General features: G+C 42.5%; 1 long non-coding RNA gene across 1 annotated transcript; it reads left to right on the top strand.

The window, feature by feature from the left end:
- Positions 1 to 921: 921 nt before the first annotated feature.
- LOC122231398 lies at positions 922 to 16,310 on the top strand. The gene is made up of 3 exons (XR_006208619.1): positions 922 to 1,159; positions 8,945 to 9,062; positions 16,171 to 16,310. It is a non-coding gene; the product is annotated as an uncharacterized LOC122231398 (long non-coding RNA).
- The last annotated feature ends 1,434 nt before the right edge of the window (positions 16,311 to 17,744 follow it).

Below are 17,744 nucleotides of genomic sequence, written 5' to 3'. Positions count from 1 at the left end.
AATTGACTTATTTATAGGGTTAAAAAAAATTAGCTCAATAGTGCACTGATACCAAATTAGTGTTTGGTTTCTTTCTGTTAAAACAACAACATTTTCTTAGATTGTTGGTCTGTTCTCAATAAGAAATTGTAAACAAAATTTCTTTAGCATGAATGTAATCTGCCTGGGAAACAAAGATCCTGTGTTTTGTCTTCTGTGTTTTTGTTTTTTCATCACGTATTTAATTACTTAGAAAAACTGAGACTTCTCTATTCAAAAAGAGCTGAGACTTCTGGAGCTACATAATTTTATATATTTGTCCTGGAAATCTTTTTTTTTTTTAAAGTGTATTTTATTTTGAGAGGGACCGAGACAGCATTAGTAGGGGAGGGGCAGAGAGAGAGGGAGACAGAAAATCTCAAGCAGGTTCCGCACTATCCGCGCAGAGCCTGATGTGGGGCTCGAACTCATGGACCTGTGAGATCATGACCTGAGCCCAAACCTAGAGTCAGACGCTTAACAAACTGAGCCATCCAGGTGCCTCTGCCCTTGAAATCTTTTTGTCACTTTGGTTAAGTAAATAAGTATTGTTATAAAATTTTCCGTGATCTTATTTAGCCAAGCGTCCAAGCCTTTTGATGTTTTTGACAAACTTCCCAAGTCGAAGTCTTGGGGAGTGAAGTCATTTCAATCTGGAAGAAACTTTGGGATTTTTTTTCCAGAGGGCCCTTGGAACATTCCAAAGGATCTATTGAACTACTTAGGCTTATTTACTATGTGAAATCATATAGGGAGCATTGTCAAATAAGTAATACTAAACCTTTTTAATATTGTATTTACATAGGTGTCTGTTAATGTAAGTGTTCCAAAATTTATATGAAATTCCTAAAATTCTGATAGACATTCAATAAGAATCTGTTCTCCTTGTAGCGGATGCCTGATGCACCTGACCCCTGCTTCCTTGGATCTACAGGTGACAAAAGGGGACATACTTCAGTTTTGCAAAAGCTGAATGAAATCCATAGAGAATAACCATACTTTGGTAGAACAGTCTTCCCATGGTATGTTCTTAGGAAATGAAGACATCGAACGTCACAGCCTTCAACCCAGAGACCTGGTTTATTAGAAAAGACCCCTCCACAAAGACTTCCTCTAGCCTTGCCAGAAGGGACCATATCAGGTATTGCTAACCAGTCCTTGCATTGCTAAACTAGAAGGCATTGACTCATGGATCCATGTTTCTCATAAAAAAAAAAAAAGCCCCTCATTTCTCCAGGGGCACCTGGCTGGCTTAGTCACAACAACTGTTGATCTCAGTGTCATGAGTTCGAGCCCCAAGTTGGGTGTAGAGATTACTAAAAAAAAATAATAAGAATAAAAAAGGTTCCAAAATCCAACTGGATTACTAAGCCAATGTAGACCTTAAACTGACCATATCCTGGAAAAAGAAGCAGACATTTGAGTAGAATGCCTTCCCGAGTCACGACCAGGCCAGTACAATAACTCTTTCATATCTGTCGGACACTTAGTGGAAACTCAAAAACTACTGAGATCTTTGGTCTACAGTTTCTCTGTGGGGGACTTCTGACGTGTTTCTGTTTTATATTCAGTAGGACTTCTTCACTGGTGATTACCAAATCCCAAAGCTTTCTGTATACCTATTGTTCCCTTCTTTTGTTTTTCCCTTCTTTACCTAGATCTCCAGCATTATGAAGGCTATTCATCTTGGGGCGTCTGGGTGGCTCAGTTGGTTAAACATCCATCTTCGACTTAGGTCATGATCTCGCAGTTTGTGGGTTCGAGCCCTGCGATGGGCTCTGTCCCTGCTCCGAGCCTGGAGCCTGCTTTGGATTCTGTGTCTCCCTCTCTCTCTCTCTCTCTCTCAATGCCCCTCCCCTGCTCCCACTCTGTCTGTCTCTCTCTTAAAAATAAATAAATCTTAAAATTTTTTTTAAATCCTATCAGTTTTTCTCCCTCCTCTTTTCTCCTCCCAAACCTGGAAGGATAATGTTTTGTTCAAATGTCCCCATCCTCAGCCTCATCTGGCTGCCTATTCAATAGATGGGTTTGCCATCATTTCCCCACTGAAAGTTTTGCAAAAAAAACAATAGCCCAATACATGTGCCTATCTCTAATTTTTAAAAGTATTCCCAACTTCACTGTAACTTTTTAAAATTAATTAATTATTTAATTTACATCCAAGTTAGTTAGCATATAGTGCAACGATGATTTCAGGAGTAGATTCCTTAGTGCCCCTGACCCATTTAGCCCATCCCTCCTCCCACCACCCCTCCAGCAGCCTTCTGTTTGTTTTCCATATTTAAGAGTCTCTTATGTTTTGTCCCCCTCCTTGTTTTTATATTATTTTTGTTTCCCTTCCCTTATGTTCATCTGTTTTGTCTCTTAAAATTCTCATATGAGGGAAGTCCTATATTTGTCTTTCTCTGACTGACTGATTTAACTCAGCATAAGTTCCATCCTGTGGTTCCATCCATGTAGTTGCAAATGGCAAGATTTCATTCTTTTTGATTGCCAAGTAATACTCCATTGTATATATATACCACATCTTCTTTATCCATTCATCCGTCGATGATTATTTGGGCTCTTTCCATACTTTGGCTATTGTTGATATTGCTGCTATAAACATTGGGGTGCATGCGCCCCTTTGAAACAGCATACCTGTATCCCTTGGATAGATACTTAGTGCAATTGCTGGGTTGTAAGGTAGTTTGATTTTTAATTAAAAACATTTTTTTAACATTTTATTTTATTTTTTGAGAGACAGAGAGAGGCAGAGCATTAGTAGGGGGTGCAGGGCAGAGAGAGAAGACAGAGAATCAGAAGCAGGTTCCAGGCTCTGAACTGTCAGCACAGGGACTGATGTGGGGCTCGAACCCACAAACACGAGATCATGACCTGGGCCAAAGACGGATGCTCAACTGACTGAGCCACCCAGGCACCCTTCTATTTTTAATTTTTTGAGGAACCTCCATACTGTTTCCCAAAGTGACTGCACCAGTTTGCATTCCCACCAGCAGCGCAAAAGGGATCCTCTTTCTCCGCATCCTCGCCAACATCTGTTGTTGCCTGAGTTGTTAATGTTAGCCATTCTGACAGGTGTGAGGTGGTATCTCATTATGGTTTTGGTTTGTATTTCCCTGGTGATGAGTGATGTGGAGCATTTTTTCCTCTGTCATTTGGCCATCTGGATGTCTTTGGAGAAGTGTCTATTCATGTCTTTTGCCCATTTCTTCACTGGATGATTTGTTTTTTGGGTGTTGAGTCTGATAAGTTCTTTACAGATTCTGGATACTAACCCTTTATCTGATATGTCATTTGCAAATATCTTTTCCCATTCTGTCTGTTGCCTTTTAGTTTTGCTGATTGTTTCCTTTGCTGTGCAGAAGCTTTTTATTTTGATGAGGTCCCGATAGTTCATTTTTGTGTTTGTTTCCCTTGCCTCTGGAGACATGTCGAGTAGGAAGTTGCAGCCTAAGTCAAAGAGGTGTTTGCCTGCTTTCTCTGCTAGGATTTTGATGGCTTCCTGTCTTACGTTTACATCTTTCATCCATTGTGAGTTTCTTTTTTGTGTCTGGTGTAAGAAAGTGGTCCAGGTTCATTCTTCTGCGTGTCGCTGTCCAGTTTTCCCAGGACCGCTTGCTGAAGAGACTGTCTTTATTTCATTGGATATTCATTCCTGCTTTGTCAGAGATTAGTTGGCCATACATTTGTGGGTTCATTTCTCGGTTCTCTATTCTGTTCCCTGGATCTGAGTGTCTGTTTTTGTGCCATACCATACTGTCTTGATGATTACAGCTTTGTAATACATGTTAAAGTCCCGGGTTGTGATGCCTCCAGCTTTGGTTTTCTTTTTCAAGATTGCTTTGGCTATTCGGGGTCTTTTCTGATTCCACACAAATTTTAGGATTGTTTGTTCTCGCTCTGTGAAGAATGCCGGTGTTATTTTGATAGGGATTGCTCACTGTAACTTTTGATAAGAGGCCTTCTGCTATACCCACCAAGTCCAAGTTTTCAGCCCCCAAACTCTCATCCAATGCTTTATCTGGATACCATTCACCATGTCCACCTTCCCCCCTATAACAAACTCCTGGAAGGGGGGTTTCCAGGCTCTTACTTGTACTTGTAGTGCAAGTTCAGGGACCCACCTTTCCTAAGAAGAATTCACCAGTCTGTAAGACTTCCTTTTATTTTTATTTTTATTACAAATTTTTAAAAAACGTTTTATTTATTTTTGAGAAAGAGACAGAGTCTGATCGGGGGAGGGGCAGAGAGAGACAGAGAGACACAGAATCTGAAGCGGGCTCCAGGCTCTGAGCTGTCAGCACAGAGCCTGATGTGGGGCTCGAACCCGTGAACCGCAAGATCATGACCTGAGCTGAAGTCGGAGGCTTAACTGACTGAGCCACCCAGGCATCCCTGTAAGACTTTCTCATGCAATCCTTTCCCCTTGACCATCCTTCCCCAAGCTTGCCAACTTAATGAAACTTTTGCGCACCTCCCCAAAACTGACCCCTGGCTTGAGCTTGCTTTCTCTTCATTGCCTGCTAAATAATCTATACTGTCAACCTGTCTGGTTTGCTCTGCCTGCCTAAAGGATATATTATTATTTGTGGATATGATCATCAATCTTGGGCATATGAAGATCTTGATAATTGGAGAGGCTTTGGGGGCCCATATTTTCGGGGGTCTTTGAATATCCCCCTTTTGTTTATTCTCAAAATGGCTACAGCCACTACTCCCTAATTTCACCCGAGAAGAAAAAGGGCCTTATCAATTGTAGATGATTACCCTGATAAGGGCCCTTCTGAATATGAAGACAACTGCTGTGGCCACAGTGAAGGGTGTGACCTTCTTGCCGGACCTTCTAGGGATCAGTTTTACCAATACGTTAGAAGTCTAGGTTCATGGCTTGGAGTGAGCACAGCAGGCTTAGAAGTTAGCATGAGAAATCTTACCAGAACTGGTAACAGAGTGGTGCCTGGGTGGCTCAGTCCGTTAAGCTTCCAACTCTTGGTTTTGGCTCCGGTCATGATCTTACAGTTCATAAGACTGAGCCCTGCATCGGGCTCTGTGCTGACAGTGTGGAGCCTGCTTGGGATTCTCTCTCTCCCTCCCTCTCTCTCTCTGGCCCTCCCCCACCTGTACTTTCTGTCTCAAAATCTATGAACTTAAAAAAAAAAGACATGGTAACAGAAAACCGCTCGCTCCACCATGAGAACCATCAGAACCCAACAAGGATCTTTAGATTCCCTGTAGTCCTTGACAACAGGATTGCTGTAGATTACTTGCTCACAGCCGAAGGAGGGATTTGTGCCACAGCCAATATATCTTGCTGTATTTATGTAAACACCTCACAATAAGTGAAGAAGAAACCACTGAGTTACTCAGACTAGCCACATCCTTAGAAGGACATTCGAGTTTTATCCAGGGTTGGTTTAATTTTAAGTTTTCTGATATTTTTAGCCGGCTTCCTTCAGGAACGTAAGAGCTCTCTTAGGTTATGTTCAGGCTTACAAATTATTATTGAGTATTATTTTAATTTGTGCCCTCTCTGCTATTTCCCACCTGCTCATTTTGTGTATTGTTTGTTGCCATACCACTACTTAAAATGTCAAAGCCATGATTGCTCCAAGACTTAAGGCCATTCATCAGATGTTCGCTTTGACTAAAAGAAACGAGAACCTAGCTGACGTCTAGACCTCATTTCCCCAAACCGCCTTGTTACCCAAAAGTGGCCATAAGACTGTCACCTAGCATGCTTGTTGAACATCTCAAATCCCAACCAGCTGTGAAACTGCCCCCTCTGAGGGGCATGATGGCCCGGGAGCAGGTTGCCAACCATTCCAGCAATGGGATGGATACACGGTCATGAAATTGATCAGCGCCGCTCTCCTGCCAGAAATATCTTGATCGAAAGGGGGGGAATGTGAAAGCAGGTTCCAAAGTGAAGCAAAGACAGTCATTCAAAATGGGGTCGGAAGGATATGGAGGAAGCAGGGCCCACGTACCTCTCCTTTTTTAATTCTTAGAACTTTGGTCAGTTACAGTTTGTCACTGCCGTTCTACCACCTGCTGGGAGAATGCAGCTCTGGACTGAAATAATGTGACACCTGTTAGCTAAATAGCCAGCCTTGTATTAGTTAGTGTAACTGCCAGCACCAATCATAATTCTTCCCAAACAACTTATGTAACCTTTGGTTTTTGGCTTGAAAAGCTTGCACAGCCCGCTGCTAATAGAAATTCAGGCTCAGTTGTGCACCATGTATGCCTCTGAGTTCTGGAGAAATAAGAACTAAAACGTCAAGATGGGGAAATGGGGTAACTTCTGTAGGAGTGAATAGATACATAATTGGATACTGTCTCATCAGTCAGTGCGGCTTCGGCTTCGGGCCCACAGCACAGGCTAGCGGATCAGAAGTCTCAGGCTTAAATTCTGGCTCTGTTAATTTACTGGCTGTGTGTTCTTGCACAGATTATTTAATCTCTGTGTGCCGTGGGTCTTCACCGATAAAATTCAGAGACAGATTTTCCCCCGGTCTGCCTTCCAAGTGGGCGATTATGAGTACCACCTGGAATAATGTATTTTCAAGCATTTATAAGCATCAGGACACCAATGAATAAAATGAAGCTTTCTTTTTATATTTGAAATATTTGAAATATTTATATTTATGTTTGAAAAAGTTATCAGCCAGCACTCTCCTGGGTCTCGTGTTTTAGTTGCCCAGGAAACTTAAAGCCAAAAGGTTGAAGGTATATAATTAGGAAATTAAGTCTGTTCCAAAGAATTCCGCTGTGTCACAAAGTCCCATCAGTAGGACTGTGGCAAAGCATTGTGTGTCACAGTAGCCTTTTCAAGAAATGTATGTAGTTTCTCACATGTTTTTTCTCTTTTCTCCTTTTTTTTAAATTTTTTTTTAATGTTTCTATTTATTTTTGAAAGAGAGAGAGAGAGACTGAGCACGAGCAGGGGAGGGACAGAGAGAGAGAGGGAGACACAGAACCCGAAGCAGGCTCCAGGCTCCGAGCTGTCAGCACAGAGCCTGATGCGGGGTTTGAACTCATAAACCACAAGATCATGACCCGAGCCGAAGTTGGATGCTCAACCGACTGAGCCACCCAGGGGCCCCTCTCTTTTCTTCTAAAGCAGTGGGGTTCTTTAAAAATTCTTTTAATGCTTATTTATTTTGAGAGAGAGCACAAGCAGGGGAGGGACAGAGAGCGGGAGACACAGAATCCAAAAGCAGGCTCTGGACTCCGAGCTGTCAGCACAGAGCCAGATGTGGGGCTCAAACTCATGAACCTTGAGATCATGACCTGAGCTGAAGTCGGACGCTTAACCAACTGAGCCACCCAGACGCCCCTTAGCAGTGGGGTTCTTAAAGTGTGGTTCCTGCGGTAACAGCATCACCTGGGAATTTGTTAGAAATGCAAGTTCTTGGATCCAGGCTAACCATTTTAGACGTTTTGGGAGTTTCTATGTTTTAACAAGCTCTTTAGGTAATTCGGCTGCTTGCTAAAATTTGAGAATAATTATTCTAGAGAAATCTGAAATTACGTGATGCGGGCTCCTAAGCAAATGTAATCTTTAATGATTTCAAGTAAAAATTAATGTATTTACTAACTACTAAATGCCAGGACTTTCTGTTTGATGCTTTCTATTTAGTTTTCTGACGTGGGTTACTACCGTCATTTTAGAGATGTTTATTTTATGAAATTATAGATGTATAGATTTTAGAAATATAGATGTATAGATAGAAATTTATAGATGTATAGATTTTATAGATGTCCATTTTCTGAAATTAAAGTTCAGAAAGTATGTAACTTAGGGCTGTGTCCACTATCCTAAGATTTATAAAATACAAAAAATACCTAATTAATAAAGGTCATGCTAATGTTGTTTAGAAATAACATATCTGTTGTTGCTGCTATCTTCATTTGAAACAAAATGTATGCACTGTTGTAAGTTTTGGAGTCTGTCACTATTACTGGGGTTGGTTGAGTTTTTTTGTTTGTTGTTGTTGGGTTGTTTTTTTTTTTTTTTTTTTTGCTTGACTGCACATAATAAGCTGATTGGCACATTTAATTAACAAAACCTATCCTGTGAAAGGTGTAGATACAATTAAACACAAGTTGACATGTCAATGCACTTAGATAATGGAAAGATGAATGGGACCTTGTGTACGAATAAATCTATAGAAATACGGTACGCATTTTGCGAGCTGCTTCTATATAAAATCTTGCTAATGAAACTGGTCTGTGGACCAGCTACATTGGAATCACCTGGGAAATAGAAAGGACGACTCTTAGGCCCTATCCTATACCTACTGAATCAGAATCTACGTGTTAAGAATAAATTCAGGTGACTCACGTGTGTATTAAAGTTTGGAAATCCCTCTTCTTTTTGGGGGGGGGGGTGGAGTATCTCTGTTCTGAATAGTAGTTTCCTGAGAGGTAATACTAGTTTTCTTTTTTTTTCAATTTTTTTTAACGTTTATTTATTTTTGAGACAGAGAGAGACAGAGCATGAATGGGGGAGGGGCAGAGAGAGAGGGAGACACAGAATCGGAAGCAGGCTCCAGGCTCCGAGCCATCAGCCCAGAGCCCGACGCGGGGCTCGAACTCACGGACAGTGAGATCGTGACCTGAGCTGAAGTCGGGTGCTCAACCGACTGAGCCACCCAGGCGTCCCTAATACTAGTTTTCTGTAGGACGAGGGTACCTTTGTCAAGCTTGGGAACACCTGCATTTAACAGGTGGATTTGACTAAAGTCAAACAGGCATCCTATCCTGCGTTGTAAAGCTCTGATAGAAGGTTATAGTAGGGAGTAGTGTTTCTCAAGGTCGCTTTAAGGTCTCATACTTTCTATGGTTCCCTAACCTGTAAGATGAATATCCCCAGGAGCAAGTCTACCTTTCCAATTCCATCTTCTCTTTATTTTGATAGATAGACACTGCAGCATAATTTTATTGCACAGTTACTCCATCAAGGCACTGGATGTCGCAGTGAACAGGGACCATGCCGTTTATTGCACAAAGGACTTATAAATACTACTCTTCTACAGGTATGTAAATGGAAGCACAGAGATGTTGATTAATGGGTTCAGATCACACAGATTATAACTGGCGTGTGATAACTGGTAAAGAAAAGTAAATCGTAACAAAAGTTCTTAAAAGCTTGAAAAGCATTTGATTTTTTTTAAAAAATATTTTTTAATGTTTATTTATTTTGGAGAGAGAGAAACAGAGTGTGAGCAGGGGAGGGGCAGAGAGAGGGAGTCACAGAATCTGAAGCAGGCTCCAGGCCCTGAGCTGTCAGCACAGAGCCCGATGTGGGGCTCGAACTCACGGACTGCGAGATCATGACCTGAGCTAAAGTCCGACGCTCAACCGACTGAACCACCCAGGTGCCCCGAAAAGCATTTGACTTTTATATAGCGAATAAACCGTATTTTAAAAGCAATATGTACTTTTTGAGTGGTTAATGCGCTCATATGGTTCAAGAATCAAAACACAGAAAGCAGGTATCCGGTGCAACGTCTTTTTCCACCTCTGTCCCCCAGCCATCCAGGTCCCCTTTCTGGAAGCAAACAATGTTATCCATCTCTTGGGTATTGTTCCTCAAACATTTTAGCAAATGCCTGTATGTGTATGTTTATATCTATTTCCTCTTCCTACTTTTTGAGACAAATAGTAGAAGGCTACAAGTATGTTTTGCACGATGTGCGTTTAATTAACGATATATCTTGAAAGCACAGCCGACATCCGTGCACAGAGGGCTTCCTCACGCTGATGGATGCTTAATATGTTGGATGTGCGTACGATAATTTAATCACCTCTCTTGCTGGACTGGTTGTTTGCAATATTTTGCTGTTTCAAAGCTACTGTACTATATATGTGCATATTTTGCGCGTTCAGAAGTAAGTACGTAGAATGATGTGCTCTTCAGGTGTATTTTAAAATTTGCATCCTCAGTTATATGCAATTCTTGTTTCTTGGGTATTTGAGTTCTGCTTCCCAAGTATTTTAGGTCTCTATTGCTACTCCTTCAGCAAAACTTCTAATGTTTGTATTTCTGAGTGTGAATCTGACCTATTTTTACATTTAAAACCAAATATGTGGGTTTTTTCCACACCAAAAACCAATTCTCTAACTCTCCAGACCCAACTGAGTGAATGATTCAAGTCAATTTTTAAAGATTTTTTTCTCTATTTTTATGTTATGTTAGAGCATGTGCAAGCAGGGGAGAGGGGCAGAGGGAGAAGGAGAGAGAGGGAGGGAATCTCAAGCAGGCTCCATACTCAGTGTGGAGCCCAACGTGGGGCTTGATCCCATGACCCTGGGATCATGACCTGAGCTGAAATCAAGAGTTGGATGCTCAACCAGCTGAGCCACCCACATGCCCCTCAAGTCAATTCTGATGCTAACTACTCAGAGTTAACTACCCGTCTGTCCTCGCTTCAGATGTCAGTTACATCTGGGGGGGGTCCCTCATACTTCTGGCTGACTGGCTATAAATTGGGGTTTCCCCATGACTTCCTCCTCCAGTTCAGTAATTTGCTGCAATGGCTCACAGAACTCGGTGAAAAGAGCTCCCTCACCATTACTGTCTTATTATGAAGGATATTACAAAGGACAGGTACATGGGGCAAGACCAAGATGAAGAGGTGCATAGGACAAGGCGCATGGTGTGGGAGGTGTGGAGCTCCCAAACCCTCTGCGGGAACATCTTGCCACCATTTTGATGCATTCACCAATCTGGAAGCCCTTTGAATCTCATCATTTAGGGATTTTTATGGAGGTTCCATTACACAGACAAGATTGATTAAGTCATCAGCCATTGGTGATTAGCTCAATCTCCGTCTGGGTCCTCTGTCTTGAATTTAGGGCTGACAATTCCAACCAAATAATCACATGGTTGGTTCCTCTGGCAACCAGCCCCCACCCTCAAGCTATCTAGGGGCCCACCAAGAGTCACCTCATTAGCATAAACTCAGGTTTGGTTGAGAGGGGCTTATTTTGAATAACAAAAGATGCTCCCCTCACCCTTATCACTCAGAGTTTTAGAAGTTCTTGTGTCAGGAACCCAGATGAAGATCAAATATCTATTTCTTTTTTTTTTTTTTTTAATGTTTTTAGTTTTTGTTTATTTTTGAGACAGAGAGAGAGACAGAGCACAAGTAGGGGAGGGGCAGAGAGAGGGAGACACAGAATCTGAAGCGGGCTCCAGGCTCTAAGCTGTCAGCACAGAGCCTGATGTGGGGCACGAACTCACGGACCGCAAGATCATGACTTGAGCCGAAGTCGGACGCTTAACCGACTGAGCCACCCAGGTGCCCCTCAAATATCTATTTCTTAATTATATCACAGTATTACAGCTATGGATTTCTGTACTCCCAATTAGGTACCCATCTGTTTTTCTGAATTTCCTTTTTGTTTATTAGTTTTATTTATTAGTTTTGTAGTTGATTCTTTTGGGCTTTTCAGATTTATAGGGTACAATTTGCAAACAATAATTTATCTCTTCCTTTCTAATATTTATACTTTTTACTTTCTTTTTCTAAATAAGTGTTGGCTGGAAACTCTAAAACAGAGGTCAGCAAATGATAGCCTGTTGGCTAAATCCAGCCTGCCACCTGTGTTTGTAAGTCAAGTTCTATAGAATCCCACCTACATCCATTCATTTACATATTATCTGTGGCCTTTTCTCTAGAGCTGAGTAGTTTTGACAGAAACAATCTGGCCTGAGAAGCCTTAAATACTGTCCAAACTTTTATTGAAAAAATTTGCTCATCTCTATGCTAGAACGATGTCAAGTACTAAATCATGATTAACAGTGGGCATTCTTTTTTTTTAATATGAAATTTATTGTCAAATTGGTTTCCATACAACACCCAGTGCTCATCCCAACAGGTGCCCCCCTCAATGCCCATCACCCAACAGTGGGCATTCTTTTTTTTTTTTTAATTATTATTTTTTTAACGTTTATTTATTTTTGAGACAGAGAGAGGCAGAGCATGAACAGGGGAGGGGCAGAGAGAGAGGGAGACACAGAATCTGAAACAGGCTCCAGGCTCTGAGCTGTCAGCACAGAGCCCGACGCGGGGCTCGAACTCCCAGACCGTGAGATCATGACCTGAGCTGAAGTCAGAAGCTTAACCGACCAAGCCACCCAGGCGCCCCTGGGCATTCTTGTTTTGTTTTGGACTTCCACGGAATGCTTCTGGTGTCTCCCATTTAAGTATGATACTATGATTTTTTTTTAAGTTTATTTATATTTGAAGGGGAGAGAGACAGAGCATGAGTGGGGTAAGAGCAGAGAGAGAGGGAGACAGAGAATCTGAAGCAGCCTCCAAGCTCTGAACTGTCAGCACAGAGTCCGACGCGGGGCTCGAACTCATGAACCGCGAGATCATGACCTGAGCTGAAGTCAGATGTTTAACCGACTCAGCCACCCAGGCGCCCCGATAAGAAAAACTGATTTTCTTAAAACGTATCTATAAATTTTGGGGACTCTCTCCTCGTGGCGGAGTCTATGTCACGTCTCCTTAAACTAGGATAGGACTTGATGGCTGTTTCAGTAGCCACAAAGCACAGCAACATTGCCTATTGGTTTTCCCAGCAAGGCTAGAGAGGACTAGGTCTGTTTTTCTCTCCTGGAACGCTCACTTTGGGGACCTTCAGCAGCCATTTAAAAAAATCTAGCTCCCCTGACGTCTCTACTTGGAGGTCTCACATAGAGAGATGCCTGAGGAACATGCCAGCTATTTCTGTCTTCACGGTCTGTGCACTAGGCATTGACATGAAGAAGTCTTGGAGAAGGCCTAGCCCCAGATGTGTCTGACCACATCCCGGACAGACTTTGGCAAGAGCTGCCTAGTTTAGCCTGGGGAACCCTCGGCTTTGTGAGCAAAATAAGTAATTATTATGGTGTTAAGGCTACTGTTTTTGATTGGCTTGTTCCACAGCAATAGATAACCAGAACACTGGCTTTTTAGTAAAATTAGATGTAGCTTTTTCACATTAAGGAAGAATCCACCTATTCTTAATTAGTTTTTTAAATAAAAAACTGAATTTTGGGGCACCTAGGTGGCTCAGTCGGTTAAACGCCCGACTTTGGCTCGCCATCATCTCACGGTTTGTGGATTTGAGCCCAGCATCAGGCTCTGTGCTGACAGCTCAGAGCCTCGAACCTGCTTCGGATTCTGTGTCCCCCTCTCTGTCTGCCCCTCCCCTGCTTACACTCTGTCTCTGTCTCTCAAAAAATAAATAAATGTTAAAAAAAAATGAATAGTATATTTTAACTCATAGCTTTTCAGCAGCTATGAAGATACACGATTTTTCTCCATAGAGATACTATCATGATAAATGATATTAGTGGATTCCTGATATGAGACGATCCTTGCATTTATGAAATAAAACTCAGTCATAATTTTATATGTAGCTGAGTTCTTTTGTGTGTGTGTGTGTGTTTCAAGTTATTTATGTATTTTAAATTTTAGTTTTTTAAATTTACATCCAAGTCAGTTAGCATATAGTGCAACAATGATTTCAGGAGTAGATTCCTTAGTGCCCCTTCCCCATCTAGCCTATCCCTCCCTCCCACAACCCCTCCAATAACCCTCAGTTTGTTCTCCATATTTATGGGTCTCTTCTGTTTGTCCCCCTTCCTGTTTTTATATTATTTTTGCTTCCCTTCCCTTATGTTCATCTGTTCTCTGTCTTAAAGTCCTCATATGAGTGAAGTCATATGATACTTGTCTTTCCCTGACTAATTTCTCTTAGCATAATACCCTCCAGTTCCATCCACGTCACAAATGGCAAGATTTCATTCTTTTTGATTGCTGAGTAATACTCCATTGTGTATATATACCACATATTTTTTACCCATTCATCTATCGATGGACATTTGGGCTCTTTCCATACTTTGGCTATTGTGGATAGTGCTGCTATAAACATTGGGGTGCATGTGCCCCTTCGATGGATGCTGTATCCCTTGGATAAATACCTAGTAGTGCAATTGCTGGGTCGTAGGGTAGTTCGATTTTTAAATTTTTGAGGAACCTCCATACTGTTTTCCAGAGTAGCTGCCCCAGTTTGCATTCCCACCAGCAGTGCAAAAGGGATCCTCTTTCTCCGCATCCTCGCCAACATTTGTTGTTGCCTGAGTTGTTCATGTTAGCCATTCTGACAGGTGTGAGGTGGTGTCTCATTGTGGTTTTGGTTTGTATTTCCCTGATGATGAGTGATGTGGAGCATTTTTTCATGTGTCGGTCAGCCATCTGGATGTCTTTCCAGAAGTGTCTATTCATGTCTTTAGCCCGTTTCTTCACTGGATGATTTGCTTTTTGGGTGTTGAGTTTGATAAGTTCTTTATAGATTTTGGACACCAACCCTTTATCTGATAGGTCATTTGCAAATCTCTTCTCCCACTCTGTCGGTTGCCTTTTAGTTTTGCTGATTGTTTCCTTTGCTGTGCAGAAACTTTTTATTTCGATGAGGTCCCAATAGTTCATTTTTGTGTTTGTTTCCCTTGCCTCTGGAGACGTGTTGAGTAAGAAGTTACTGTGGCCGAGATCAAAGCGGTTTTTGCCTGCTTTCTCCTCGAGGATTTTGATGGCTTCCTGTCTTACATTTAGGTCTATCATCTATTTTGAGTTTCTTTTTGTATGTTGTGTAAGAAAGTGGTCCAGGTTCATTCTTCCACATGTTGCTGTCCAGTTTTCCCAGCACCACTTGCTGAGGAGACTGTCTTTATTCCATTGGATATTCTTTCCTGCTTTGTCAAAGATTAGTTGGCCATACACTTGTGGGTCCCTTTCTGGGTTCTCGATTCAGTTCCATGGATCTGAGTGTCTGTTTTTGTGCCAGTACCATACTGTCTTGATGATTACAGCTGTGTAATACAAAGTCCATATTTGAAGTCTGTGTAGCTGAGTTCTAGTACAATTAGTTCTAAAATACAATTTTATTTAGTATTATTTGTATTGATATTCATAAGCGAAACTGTACTGTGGTTTTCTTATTTCTGTGCTATTTTGATTGGGTGTTGATTTCAGCAGGGGCAGACCTAGGTTTTAAGAGGCGTGAAGCTTGTACAATTTGGGAGGCACTCTAAGAAAAAGAATAGAAAACTATGAACATAAATTTTGCAGCAGGGTTTTGGAAGGAGCCTTTGTTAGTGAGGGATTCTGAAATTTAAGCCTTAGCTTCATTTTGTGTCTGTCTCCAGGTGTTAGTGTTATTCTTACTTTATAAAAATGTTGGAAGCATGTCTTCTTTCTTTTTGGGTGGGGCCAGAGGGAATAATATTTTAGATCACAAAACGAAGCACCTGAATCACTTCTGTCATCATTGTACAAAACACTTTTTATCTCTTATGCTCTGTTATGGTCCTGATATTTACAGAGCCTTTTTAAAAAACATAGTTCACTCATTTATTTATTTACTGAATGTTAAAGATATTGCACCAGGGATCATGAACTTGGTGGTTAAGGAGAGCAGTGGTGGTGGCAGACAGGCTCACGCTATGACACGGTGGGACAGGGGGTACCTCACTGGAAGGTGGAGGGCATCATGGAGGTACATGTGACTGTACATAATTCCAGACCAGGGAAGGAGTTGGAGAAGGAAGGAGCATTCAAAGAAGCTTCCCAGAGGGACCAGCATCTAAGTTCAATCACGGTGAAGAAATGCTTTCTTAATTCACTTCCTCCACTGAGCTCAAGGTCACGGTGGACTCTCATGACCTTTGAGTGATACTAAAAGTCCTTCCAGAAGGCTTGGTTGTTTAGCTTGTAGGAGGCCTAGGAAATGTCTACTAGGGCATGAGCTGGGTTCGGAGGCAGGTCAGACAGCAGGTCGCTCAATGTTATGGGTGTGCTGAGAACCCCGGGGACAAAGCCAGGGCAGAGGCAGAAACATGGAGTAGTCTGGGGGCAAAGGACGTGAAGGGCTGCTCCCAGGTCTGGAAGCCAGATATTTCCATCTCAGGCCTCCTTATTCCTCTACAGTTGTAAGGCCATAGGGCTGATACTTTGTTTTAGGCGAACATGGGATGGGAGTGGGGTATAATTTCATTGGGCCAGACTCCTCCTGGGGAGAGCGGGTTTCTTGGGACTGTCTGATTGAGGCCATGTAGGGTCCTTATTGAATACCTCTCTGTGTCTCCAGGGGTTTCTCCAGGATTCCTGCGGACCAAATGTTGGCTTTTCCTGGTTACTTTCCTGTCCTGGGATTCCTTCATACCCATGACTCCACACACAGAGGCAGTGCTCGCCGACTTGGTTGGAAGCTATCACGTGAAGCAGAGATTTTGAGTAAGGAACCCTTCAGTGCCCTTGGGTGAGACCGTTGCCTCACCTGCAGTATTACACACAGTTAGAGGATGATTTTAGGATTAGGTCAGAGCACACGTTCTAAAATACTGCGCGAAGAGCCCTTCTTCTTAGAGCTTAGAGTTTCTTAGTCGTAGAGCTTAGGGAAGTGAGGGTTCGGCAAAGTTCTGAAAGGGGCATCAAGCCCAGAGAGACACATTGGGCTCCACCAGTTGACCAAATGGCAGGAGCTTGGGTTTTACCTTTACCTAGGCTGCGGAACACGTAGGGAACGGACTCAAACACAGACGCGTGGAGGCGCAGGCAGTTGTCACCCGGCCTTGGACACAGCACGCTACGTGTATTTTAGCAGGCATTTGTAGTGACACTCCTCTAAGTTCTCAGTGTCCTTTGGGAAAGCAGAACCCACAGCGAAGGTAGTTTCCAGGAGATGACAGAGAACCAGATAACGATGAGGGGGTGGGCGGGCTGATGCCATGGCAGTGTTGGCCATCAGCCTGGCCAAATAAATGTCCAGTGATTGTCTAGGAACTTCTCATTTTCAGTTTCCCCTGGGTTGGTTTTAGGAATCGATGCATCTGGCTTTGACCCTGATTACACATTATCGGTGTAATAATGATCCCACCAATAATCCCTGCTACCTTCCAACCATTTTAAGGTTACCAAACCCTTAGACATACATTACCCACGTGATTATGGCGGCACTGGCTGAGGTGGATTAAATGGGCACTTCCATATTCAATGACCACACTGTGGCTGCGCATTTGTCTGAGAAAGAAGTGACCGTATGCCAGGCACTGCACCAGGCCTGGGGATACATTGTGCGACTTAACCCTCTCACCAACACCACGAGAGAGGAATTTAATCATGGCCTGACGGTCGAGAAAGTAAAATTGCAGAGAGATTAAGGAAGCCAGATAAAGTCACACAGCTGTCCCAAGCAAGGGGCAGATCAGCGGTTGGGATGGAGGTCAGTCTTCTGACTCAAAGTCCTGTGTTCTTTCCACCTTCCTCTTTAAAAAAAAAAAAGAGGAACTCTGTCTTACCTCCAATTGTTTCCAAATGGAAGCATATGTTTGGGTTGGTTGTTGAGTCTGAAATAAATAGCTTCTTTTAGACTGTTGAGACAGCCAAATGCTTTCAATATGCTCCCAAGGCCGGTGATTGGGTCTGAATAGAAGCCAGATGTCCTGGATTCCAGAGCTATTTCCTTGTTGTACGCTTCCCCTATCCCCCAAACCCCCATTAAATGGAGGAAGGGAAGGTGGGCCCAGACTGACGGATTTTTTTTTTTTTTTTTTTTTTTTTTTTGCTTTTCACATATTTCTCTTTGGAAGGAGGAGGTGAGGGAGAGCTGAGGTCACAGTTGGGCTGGAGCAGGCTGTGGGCTGGGGGTGGGATGTGGACGGG

This window comes from Panthera tigris, chromosome D1 (assembly GCF_018350195.1).
Source record: "Panthera tigris isolate Pti1 chromosome D1, P.tigris_Pti1_mat1.1, whole genome shotgun sequence".
NCBI lineage: Eukaryota > Metazoa > Chordata > Mammalia > Carnivora > Felidae > Panthera > Panthera tigris.
This window is presented reverse-complemented; position numbering and strand designations above follow the sequence as displayed.